We start from the raw sequence: 12,171 nt of genomic DNA, 5'->3' as shown, positions 1-12,171 counted from the left end.
TTCGCACAAAAATGCATATAAACGGCGTAGTGTGTCACTTTAAGAGACGAACGCTCGAGTAATGAGACATGGGGATGGAGAGCGTGATTTACGCGCCCCGGCCTCCCGCGCAGCTGCCTTCCCTTGCTTTTGTTTTTCCTAAACGGGGTCGGCATGTCGCAGTGTATCAAACACACATGGCATGCACTCTCCCTCTCTCCAGAAATTAGAGAGAGGATTAGAAAAAAAAGAGCAGGAGGAAACTCCTTAACCTCCCTCTGAGCGCGCACATCTGTTCCACGTTAGGAGAGCTCCTTCACCGGCCTGCGTTCCGGCTGGTTCTGCTGATTTACGGTGATCTTGACGGCCAAAGGGCGCGTTTCTCAATCCCCCTCAGCTTTAGCAGTTTTAATTACGGATGACACTCTAAGCGGAAGAGCCCGCCCAGATATTCGCTGTTTATATTCCTCTTCTTCTTGAGATATGTCAAAGGAGTTATATTTGTATTTTATTCTTTGTTTCGTTTTTTGTACGGCGCTTAATGGACTACAGAAAACTGGCTTAAAATCACTTGAATTTATCGACTGGTGCAGAATTAATCCAGATGAATTTCTCATTCTGCATTGGAATGGCAGAGCTCTCCTAAATTTATGCCTGAGCAACCACTCGTTTTTCCTTTGAATTCTGCGATGTGTAGTCTTGATTATGTAATAGGACAAATAGTTCCACAAGTTTTTGAATTCACAAAAACAAACCAGATTGGATGAGTTACTCATGCATTGACCTGGGTGACATAAGAACTATGGGAATGGTGGACTAAATCCAGTTCATTCCTGGAGGCTCTATAGTTCTGTTTCAGTTTCTGTCTCCTTGGAGGCTAAAGGATCCAGGAAAGATGTGAAGCCCTGGGGACCAAGGAAGGCAAAGAGAAGAAAAGTTACATGCAGGGCCCAGCGAGTAAGTGGTAGACAGGAAGAAAGAAGTAGGATCTTAGAAGACCACTAATAAGCTGATGATTAGTGACCACTGATGTACCCAAACTGAGTGAAAGCCTTATAAAACTGGAAGATAGAGGGGCCACCTCAATCTACAACAGTATGCTATGAAGGACACTCTGTCAGGGTCTGGTCCATGCACTTTGGGTGTTGTAGTCCGTATTGATTTACGCCTAGATAATAATACACACAGATAGTAATGATGTCTAAGTTAAAAATCGACTTAGAGTGAGGTGGCCCAGGGCTTTATTTGGGGATGCCCCTGCCATGTTTCCGCAGAGTTAAAAACTGGTTTGAAATAGGTCCCTCGCAGGCCCTATACTCATGTTATTAACGTTCCACTTAAAAACGGTGATCTATTTCTCAACAATGATTGTAAAACCCATAAAGCAATCCATATCAGTGGTGCATTTCACATTTGAATTCATCTTGCCTTCCTTAAGAGTATTTGTTTTTTCTAGATGTTGTGTTTGTCTTGTGCATTTTATCATGTAACTGGACTGTTGTATAGTGCATGCTATAACTGAGTCACATTTAGGTGTCTGTGTGAGTTCAGGTTATCAGTGTGTGTTTATGTTCAGGCAGTATTGTGAACTCTAGAGTTAAGTCTGAAGTCAGTGCAGTTTTTTTTTCTACTGCCTGTCAGTGGGTTATAAGTTGTGTTGGGTGAAATATTCCATTCTGCCAGCTGAACTGGTGGAATTTTGGCAACTAGTAACACGGAGTTCCGGAAAATACCGCCAACCGCAGCGTGGCGGAGATTTTGATCACGCTGGCCAAAATGGTAAGTTGGGGAGCGCAAACGAGATTTGATGCCCCATAGGGTGATCTTCAGTCACTAGGAGGACATCTGGCGAGATTTTCCCAAAGCACGCGGTCTCAACCATTCACGGTCAGGCAGCTACCACTCCAAAAGAAAATCGATTTGAGCAGCAGCAAAATCAACTCGACCAGCTGTGCTGTCTGGTGCTCTGCGTGTTGCTGTTCACACTAATTTTTCAGTGCAGAACGCACTCCTGGCGCTACATCACAGAGCGAGCGGCGCAATGTGCCTATTTCCACAAGTTTGCAGAAGTCCACGGAATCTCATAGAGTCAAATTCCATGAGTTCTGTACACCCTGAGGTGTTCAGACTACATGATCATCCAGTCTTTAGACCTCCGCAGAATGCTCAGAGTGATGGTCACATGTGCTAATTTTAATTACCATTCTAAGTTTAAGTGTGTGAATGTACACAGCTGTTGAAATACTGACAATGCCAAAGGAATGGAACAGAAAAAGCGTTATTTTCATTAGAGAGAGAGAGCAAGAGAGGGCATGTTGAATGAGAGGTGATGCAAAGGAAGTACACACAGAAGGACAGAGTGAAAAGACCATGACAAAGTGATGGAGATGGCATTTGGGATAATTTGGATGATTTCAGAAAGATGTCAGTAAAAAAAGGGTATAAGAGTCTTAACCCCTTGGGCACCAAGGACGGAATAGTTACGTCCGGTGGCGCGGTGCTGAGGCGCCACAGATGTCACCATTACGTCCTTGTACTGGCAATGGGAGGAAGCGCTAGCCCCCTAGGGGAGGGATGGAAAGGGAATCGCTTCCCCTTCCACCTCCGGCCCCCTGACCCCCATCAGTGACGTCTGATGACGTCAGCACGCGATCGCATGGTGAACTCATCAGAGGTCACCTCACAGCTTCCAGCGCGATCCCGGAAGAGAAATGCTAAGCATGTCTCTTTGGCTCGGGAGGAGGGGGCAGGCAGAAACATCAAAAAAAAGGAAAGGCTTTTCCTTTCTTTTGATGTAATTCTGAGCATTTCTGCAGCCCGATTGTAAAGCGATCGGGCTGCAGAAATGCCCAATAGACACCATGGAGTTTTTTTGGGCTTTTTGTTTATAATGAAGGGGAGCGACCCCCTTGGGCAAGGGTTGCTCCCCTGGGGTGCATTTAATTATTAAGCCTTTTCTGCCCCCCCCCCCCGGGGGAAGATCAGCCTATATTGATTAGGCCGATCTGCCCCCGGAGGGGCAGAAGTCACTAGACACCGGAGATTGTTTTGTTTTTTTGTTTTATAAGGGGAGCAACCCCTTAGGCAAGGGTCACACCCCCAGGGGGCAATAATTTTATTAAGCCTTTTCTGCCCCCCCGGGGCAGATCTGCTTATATTAGTTAAGCAGATCTGCCCCCATGAGAGGTAGAAGCCACTAGACACCAGGGATTTTTTTTTGTTTGTTCACATTGAAAGGAAAGCAACCCCTTAAGCAAGGGTCGCTCCCCTGGGGGGCAAATAGTTTTTAGGCCATTGCTGCCCCCCTGGAGGGCAGATCGGCCTATTTTTATTAGGCCAACCTCTCCTCAATGGGGGCAGAAACCACCAGACACCAGGGATTTTTTTTTAGGTCTGTTTCATGCAAGGGGAGTGACCCCTTAGGCAAGGGTCGCTCCCCTGGGGGGGGGGGGGACAAATATTTTTTAGGCCATTTCTGCCCCCCATGGGGGCAGATCGACCTATTTAAAAAAATAGTGGGCTGGTGGCTACCATCCTGTATGGGCATGGTTATGCCCCCACCCCAACTGAAGGGAATAACAGTCTTTCAGCTGTCCCCTGCACACTAAAACATGTTATCCCACGGCAAGCAAGAGGTCATTTGATTATTTTGGGTTTTGGTTTTAAATTTGGGCCATGAGAGCTTGTCTAACTCTCAAAATCGTCCCACTTGGAATGGTGAGGGCTGCACTTTTTGGATTTTGGGACGCTGCCATGTAGAAAAATCCTCCAGACCTAGACACATCTGAAAACTAAACATCTGGGTGAGTCTACGGTAGTGTGCTTCACATGCACCCCGCACCATTTACTTAACCGCAATGCCCTGCAAACCTCCAATTTTGCTGGAAATCACACTTTTTCCCCACATTTTTGTGATGGAACCTTTCGGAATCTGTGGAAATCCACAAAATTCCTACCAACCAGCATTTTTGCATCTACACTGATATAAATGTGGCCCCACTTGTCAGCCTAAAAATGTTTTTTTCAAACTGCCCTTTTTGATCCGCTTTGGTTCCCCCTCAATTTCGACATGTTTTTGGCTCTTCCCTGTCACAGGCACTCGGCCCACCTACACAAGTGAGTTATCATTTTTACCCAGAGACTGAGGGGAATGTTTTTTAGCTAACTTTGAGGTTTGCCGGGGATTCTGGGTAAGAAAACACGGGGGATCCAAGCAAGTCACACCTCCCTGGACTCCCTCAGGTGTCTAGTTTTCAGAAATGTTTGGGTTTGGTAGGTTTCCCTATATGGCTGCAGAGCCCAGGACCAAAAAGGTGCAGGCTGAGCCAGAGGCCAAAATCCACAGCTAGGCACTTTGCAAAAAACAGCTCTGTTTTCTTTGGGAAAATGTGATGTGTCCATGTTGTGTTTTGGGGCATTTCCTTTCGTGGGCGCTAGGCCTACCTACACAAGTGAGGTACCATTTTTATCGGGAGACTTGGAGGTACGCTGGGTGGAAGGAAATTTGTGGCTCCTCTCAGATTCTGGAGCTTTCGGTCACCGAAATGTGGGGAAAAAGTGTTTTTTTGTCCATATTTTGAGGTTTGCAAAGTATTCTGGGTGACAGAACCTGGTGAGAGCCCCACAAGTCACCCCGTCCTGGATTCCCCTAGGTGTCTAGTTTTCAGAAATGTTTGGGTTTGGTAGGTTTCCCTATATGGCTGCAGAGCTCAGGACCAAAAAACCCAGGTGCTCCCCCCCCAACCCCCTGCAAAAACAGGTAGTTTTGTATTTGATCATTTTGATGTGTCCAGATAGTGTTTTTGGGTCATTTCCCATCGTGGGCACTCAGCCCACCCACGCAAGTGAGGTACCATTTTTATCGGAGACTTGGGGGAACGCTGAGTGGAAGGAAATTTGAGACTCCTCTCAGATTCCAGAACTTTCTGTCACTGAAATGTGCGGAAAAAGTGTTTTTTTGGCCAAATGTTGAGGTTTGCAAGGGATTCTGGGTAACAGAACCTGGTGAGAGCCCCACAGCTTACCCAATCTTGGATTCCCCTAGGTGTCTACTTTAAAAAAATGCACAGGTTTGGTAGGTTTCCTTAGGTGCTGGCTGAGCCAGAGGCCAAAATCCACAGCTAGGCACTTTGCAAAAAACAGCTCTGTTTTCTTTGGGAAAATGTGATGTGTCCACGTTGTGTTTTGGGGCATTTCCTTTCGTGGGCGCTAGTCCTACCTACACAAGTGAGGTACCATTTTTATCGGGAGACTTGGAGGTACGCTGGGTGGAAGGAAATTTGTGGCTCCACTCAGATTCTGGAGCTTTCGGTCACCGAAATGTGAGGAAAAAGTGTTTTTTTGGCCATATTTTGAGGTTTGCAAAGTATTCTGGGTGACAGAACCTGGTGAGAGCCCCACAAGTCACCCCATCCTGGATTCCCCTAGGTGTCTAGTTTTCAAAAATGTACAGGTTTGGTAGGTTTTCCTAGGTACTGGCTAAGCTAGCGATCAAAATCCACAACTAGGCACTTTCCAAAAATCACATCAGTTTTCAATGTAAAAATGTGATGTGTCCATGTTGCGTTTCCTGTCCCGGGCATAAGGCCTACCCACGCAAGTGAGGAACCATTTTTATTGGGAGGCTTGGGGGAAAACAGAATAGCAAAACAAGTGTTATTGCCCCTTGTCCTGCTCTAAATTTTTAAATTCCAAATGTAAGAAAGTGTGTAAAAAAGAAGTCTATTTGAGAAATGCCCTGCAATTCACATGCTAGTATGGTCACCCCGGAATTCAGAGAGGTGCAAATAACCACTGCTTTTCAAAACCATATCTTGTGCCTATTATAGAAATATAAAGGTTTCCTTGATACCTATTTTTCACTCTTTATATTTAGCAAATTAATTGCCGTATACCCGATATACAATGAAAACCCATTGCAAGGTGCAGCTGATTTATTGGCTCTGGGTACCTAGAGTTCTTGATTAACCTACAAGCCCTATATATCCTCGCAACCAGAAGAGCCCAGCAGACATAATGGTATATTGCTTTAAAAAATCTGACATCGCTGGAAAAAGTTACAGAGTAAAACGTGGAGAAAAATGGCTGTTTTTTTCACCTCAATTTCAATATTGTTTTATTTCAGCTGTTATTTTCTGTAGGAAAACCTTGTAGAATCTACACAAATGACCCCCTTATGAATTTAACATTTTGTCTACTTTTCAGAAATGTTTTGCTTTCTGGGATCCGGCATTGGTTTCATACCCATTTCTGTCACTAACTGGAAGAAGGCTAAAAGCATAAAATATAGTAAAAATGGGATATGTCCCAGTAAAATGCCAAAATTGTATTGAAAAATTTGGTTTTCTGATTCAAATCTGCCTGTTCATGAAAGGTGGGAAGATGGTTATTTTAGCACCACAAATGCTTTGTTGATGCCATTTTTTAATGTATTTTGGCTAATTTCTTGGTCTCCTACTGGGGAACCCACAAAGTCTGGGTTGGAAAGAAACGCTGCAAATTTGGCGTGAGTAGCTTATGTGAACAAAAAGTTATGAGGGCCTAAGCGCGAACTGCTCCAAATAGCCAAAAAAAGGCCTGGCACCGGAGGAGGAAAAGGCCTGGCAGCGAAGGGGTTAAAGATTGAGAGACTGAAGGAAAATAAGACACTCCAAAGACCACTACCACTTCCACAACAGTGTGAAAAGGAGAATGTGAGGGAATGAGACTCTCCAAAGACCACTACCACTTCCACAAACCCTGGCAATTTTTAATACAGTCTCATGTTTTCAAAATTAAAACGTTTTCAGTTCCAATTATTCAAAATAAAATCATTGTTGTTACCTATTTATCTACCAAACAGCTACCAAGCATTAGGAATCCCAATAGATCAGATGTATTTTAGACTCAGTTCCTTCAATTTGCAATATATCTGGATTCAATAACAAAAAACTCACAGAAAGGCACACAAAGACTGAATTGGTAGCATGCCGTGCGAGGCACAGGATACTAGTTCATATGTTTTAAGCCATATCTTTAATTACATACGTCACATCTCTTGGAATGGATTCCTAGTTATGTGTCTTTGACAAACCTCCCTGTTAGAGACCACCCCACCTTTTTCATCCCACTTAAAGTAGTGAGGTGGCTGACTTACAGACAGTGACGGCTGCAAAGTAATTTGAGACGGTGATGTCCACTCAGCAGCAGTTGGTGAAGTCTGCACAAGACTGAAAGACAATGAAGGCCACACAGCTCTCGGAGGCAGTGAAGGCCTCAGATCTCTGGGAAGCTGGGAAGGCTGCAGAACATGGAGGAGGGTTGCAGTGAAGTTCTCAGTGTAGTGAGGACCAGCCAAGGCCAAACTCAACTGAAAGAAGCAGAATGGCTAACAGTCCTCAGGCCTGCGGTTTCCCAGGTCCATGCGTGACTTGCTCCTCCCAGACACATTTTTCTTTGCATTCTGGGACCTAGAGTCTTGTTTATTCCATTATAAAAACCAGGACTACAAGTCTCAGAATTTAAAGAAAAAAGCCTGGACTGGAGCAGCTTATCCCACATGTACCTGAGAAACTTGGTAGCGTGAGCCATGTGCACCAGTGATTACTACAGAGCACTTGCAGCCTTTGATCTTCCCTAGTAAATTATAAGATTGGTCTAGGCTGAGCGAAGCACTAAGGTAAATCTTCCTCCAGATCAGGCGGAGAGCCCAGTGCAAAAAGGAAGCTTTGGCTTTGTGGATGTGCACATGCTCACTCCTTAATACAAAGGACAAAGCTCTTTTCTAAAGTAGAAATCAGTGCAATTAAATAGGTAAGGACAGTTAAGACAATAAAGAAACAATGTTTTTTATGCTGTGTGTCAGGGGAGGTGGGGCATGGGCAGTGTATAAAGAGTAATGTTCCTCATTAATGCTTACCTTTTCATATCCGGCGTATGTGATCAGTTAGTCCATTATGACTCAGCAGAAGGAGGGAACCAAACCCTAGCTCCCATCTTTCCCAGATGGCCTGACAGTACAAAAGACATGTACATATGTAAGTTACATATCACAAATTCAGCTACAAAACAACATCAGCTGGTGTCAGCCAATATCGGTAACTTATGTGAATAAGTCCATAGTATAATTCGAGGTTTTTGTGTTTGCTCTCATGATCTAGAATTCTTCCAAAGGATATACATGGTGTGGTCCAAAATCCCATATCTATTTACGCAGCAAATATCCAAAGGGGAAAACTAGATTTATACAAGGCATCTGAAATGTACTCAGCTATATACCTTGTGAATTTCTGGTTCTTGCTTCAGCTTGTATGTGATGCTAACCAAAAATGCTAAATGAAACTAGTCACTATTGTTATGTGTTTATGATCTGATCCCACTCTATTCCTAGAAGAAGACGCCGTTTCTTTTCTACCAAATTTCCAGAGGACACTCTTCTCCATTTTTTGGTATAGAAATAAGTAGATTATGGTCTAAATGGCCTCAATTTTCAAATATTAACTAGGGTGTGCTGTGGAAACCAGTTTATTGAAATAACTGATATAGGGGATATTTATTGACTTTCTAAATAACTCGTTTGTTGTCAGATTGTATAACCTGATCCCAGTTTAGAAGTTATGTTTATCATGCATTTCATACAGAAACCATTTCGAATTGCATCATTTATGGGCAAATCTGAGGGAAATGTAACTAAAGATACCGAGGACCATTTAATTATCAGTGTAGATTATTCTATGTAAAAGACACAAGGTAATGAATGCCCTTCCGATTGTAGAGTTTTAAACCAAGCACGATTCCTATACAATCATACATAGTTAGCATTCTTCAAAGCTATACAGTAGAATACTGGATACCCAAACATTATTTTGTGGACAGTATATCTTATGTGAACGACTCTCTATGTCTTGATACGAAGGGATTACGTCATCGTCCATTCACTGCGGTTTTCAAGAACTCCGGTTGGAGCCACTATAAACCTAAACAAACTGGATGGGTAAACTGTCAGTACATTTATGGGACACATTCCAATGGCCTTGGTTACGAGACATAAAAAAGGGGATTGGTGTGGGTACCTAGCTACACTATGCTTTGTATCAAAAAGTGAGCCATACAATAGTTTCTGCACTGCGTTGTTCTAACTTCCTGGCGCGAGGGATCGGACATTTGAGAGAATGCTTGAAGCTTGAATGGAGTATGACCTTATAGCTTTTCCTAAATCGTCAAGGTGTGAATACGAAAAAACCATAGGCTTGACGATTTTTAACCAGGTTGGTTTTATGACATTTTTTCTGAACAGGATACCATGAAATCTTCTCTGTGTTCCTATTTCTGTTCTTAAGCAATATTTGATTATCCTCAGTTTAACCATGTAGGGCACTTTTTAGGAAAGGAGTTCTGCCCATCGACCTTCCCTTTAACCTGACACCAGCCATGTTCTATTGTGTGCGAAATCTAAGGTTCATGTCCTACCTCACTGATATTTTTCATTTTGAGGTCTTGCCTACAAAGCTCAAGGTGTGTGTTACCAGATGTATTGTTTACAATTCAATTGTCTCACAACCCGCCCATAGACTACCATTATTTGCTTTCGTTTTCACGCTCATATGCAATCTTTGGATTGCTTTGCTTTCATAGGCTTCCCATCCTTTCCTTTGTGTGGTCATTCCTGGAGCATGGACCAAGTACATGTCTTCTTACTCATCTTTTTGCAATTCCATTTTTTTCTTATTTTATAAACATTTCAATATTATCCCTGGATATGCAATGTGCTCTCCTATATTTAACACAGGCATACAGCTTTTTTATGTCACTTTCACACTATCTGCCGTCTCTATTGAAGCTTTAGTTACTTACAACCACAAGTGTACTATTCTATGCCACTCTACTCTACTTCACTCTTCCCCACTCTACTCTACACCACTCCACTCTGCACCACTCCACTCCACTCTACTCTGTGCCACTCCACTTTAGGCCCCTCCACTGTACTCTACACCTCTCCTCTCTACACCACTTTACATCACTCTGCTCTATGCCAAACCAGTCTATTCCACTCTCCTTTATGCCACGCTGCACCTTGCCACTTCACTCTACGGCACTCCACTCTACCCCACTCCACACCTCTCTATGCTACTGTACTCTATACCATTCCACTCCACTCTACGCCACTCTACCCCATGCTACTCTACTTTACTCAATCCCACTCTATGCCATTCTTTTCTACATTACTCTGTGTCACTCTACTTTACGTCAATCTACTCCACTCTATGCTGCTGTGCACCACTCTATGCTACGCCACTCTACTCCGTTCCATTTCTCACCACTCCACACAATGCCACTCCTAGCCACTCCACGTCACTCTGGCCATTCAATTCTGTGTGACTCCACTCTAATCCATGCCACTACTCCACACCTCTCTATGCCACTCTGCTCTATGCCACACCACTCTACTCCACTCCACTCTACCCAATGCCACTCCCCTCTATGCCACTCTACTCTACTCTCCACTCTATTCTACTTAACTCCACAACATTGAACTCTGCTCTACATCATGCCACTCCACTGCATTCTACAGCACTTCACTCCCATCTATTCCACACCACACAGTCCCACTCTATGGCGCTCCACTCTATGCCACTTTGCTCTACAACACTTTACTCTATGCCACTTTATGCCACTCCACTGTACGTCACTCTACACCACTTCCACTCTACGTCACTCTTAAGCTACTTTACTCTATGGCACTCTACACTATGCCACTCTAAACTATGCCACTCTACTCTGTGCATGCTACTCTATGCCACTCTACTCTGTGTTAATCTTTTCTACTGTACTCTATGCCACTCCAATCTATGCCATTCTCCTCTACACCATTCTACTCTATGCCACGCTGCTGTGCACTGCTCTATTGTATGCCACTCCATCCTACACCACTCCCCATTCCATTCTACTCCACTCCACTCTGTCACTCCACTCTCTGCCGCTCCACTCCACATTACTCTATGCCACTCCACTTCATGCCACCATATGCCACTCCACAGCACTCTCCCCTACCCCACTGTCCTCTATGCCACTCTTGTACTATGTCACACCATTAACATTTAGCCATGCTGAACAGCAGCCACGCTGCAGTACAACAATGCTAAAAGACATAGGCAAAGCCAATAGCTCCCATAGGCTAGAAATATTGGTTTTGCCAATAGCCAATAGCTCTCATAGGCTATAAGTATTGGTTTTGCCAATGCTTGTTTCTCATGTAACATGTTTTTCGTCAGTCTATGGGTGTTCATTTTTGGGGGCAGAGATACTAACTCCTTATGCTTCCATGTCCCTGGGAGCTTTTGGATGGGGAATAAAGAACATGGAGGTAGTGGTGGCTATGTCATTCACTTACGTACTGAGATGTTATATATATGAACTGAAATTAAGCCCCTTCTCTACAGGATGGAATTCTGAAGTGTTAGAGAGGTAGGATAGGGAATGGACTCTGTAAATGGGCAGACACCTTGCCCTATCTGCCTCCACCTCTGCCGTTGGTATGAGCATGAACAGTTGCTTTGTTTATTGGGTCAATTTACAAACTAACCTTTCAACATGACCCGGCTTTCGTTAGTCAAGCAGACCTGTTTGCTTTTTAGCTTGAGGTGGGGCCACAAATTACATCTAGTCCTTTAAGCCACAGGTCTTCTGCTGTACAAAGAGAGCTGAGCTAAGAGACTACCCTAAACTGCCTTAGACAGACCTTACTTCCTTTTGTTTGAAGGACAAGGCTGAAAAGGTAGTGAAGGCGCACTGAACAATGAAAAAGAACACCAAGGAAGCAACCCAACTACAGTTCTGGGCCCAAAAGAGCAGAAAATCTGCGAACGCCCTCAAGGACTCAAGAACCTGAGAATCTGTTTTTGCGATTGTTAGAGGTGAGTTGTCAATTTTTTACCAGATCCATTACATTGTTGGGACCACATATCTGTTCGAAAGTTAAGACTACTTTTTCCCTTTGTAACAGGATAATGGAGACAGATAGTTTATCTCCAGGGCTTCCTTGACTCTCTGATGCGCTAATGCCCAGAACGAAGACACAATATTCAGTCTTAACATTTATCCTGGAGTATAAATCAGTTTAGAAAAGAGTCAGTGTGTGGGAGAATAATAATATTATAATGAAAGCTCAGCTTCATTTTATTGTTCCCTTTTTGCAGCTGGTCATGTCGCCCTTGG

This window comes from Pleurodeles waltl, chromosome 9 (genome assembly GCF_031143425.1).
Source record: "Pleurodeles waltl isolate 20211129_DDA chromosome 9, aPleWal1.hap1.20221129, whole genome shotgun sequence".
NCBI classification, from domain to species: Eukaryota; Metazoa; Chordata; class Amphibia; order Caudata; family Salamandridae; genus Pleurodeles; species Pleurodeles waltl.
This window is presented reverse-complemented; position numbering follows the sequence as displayed.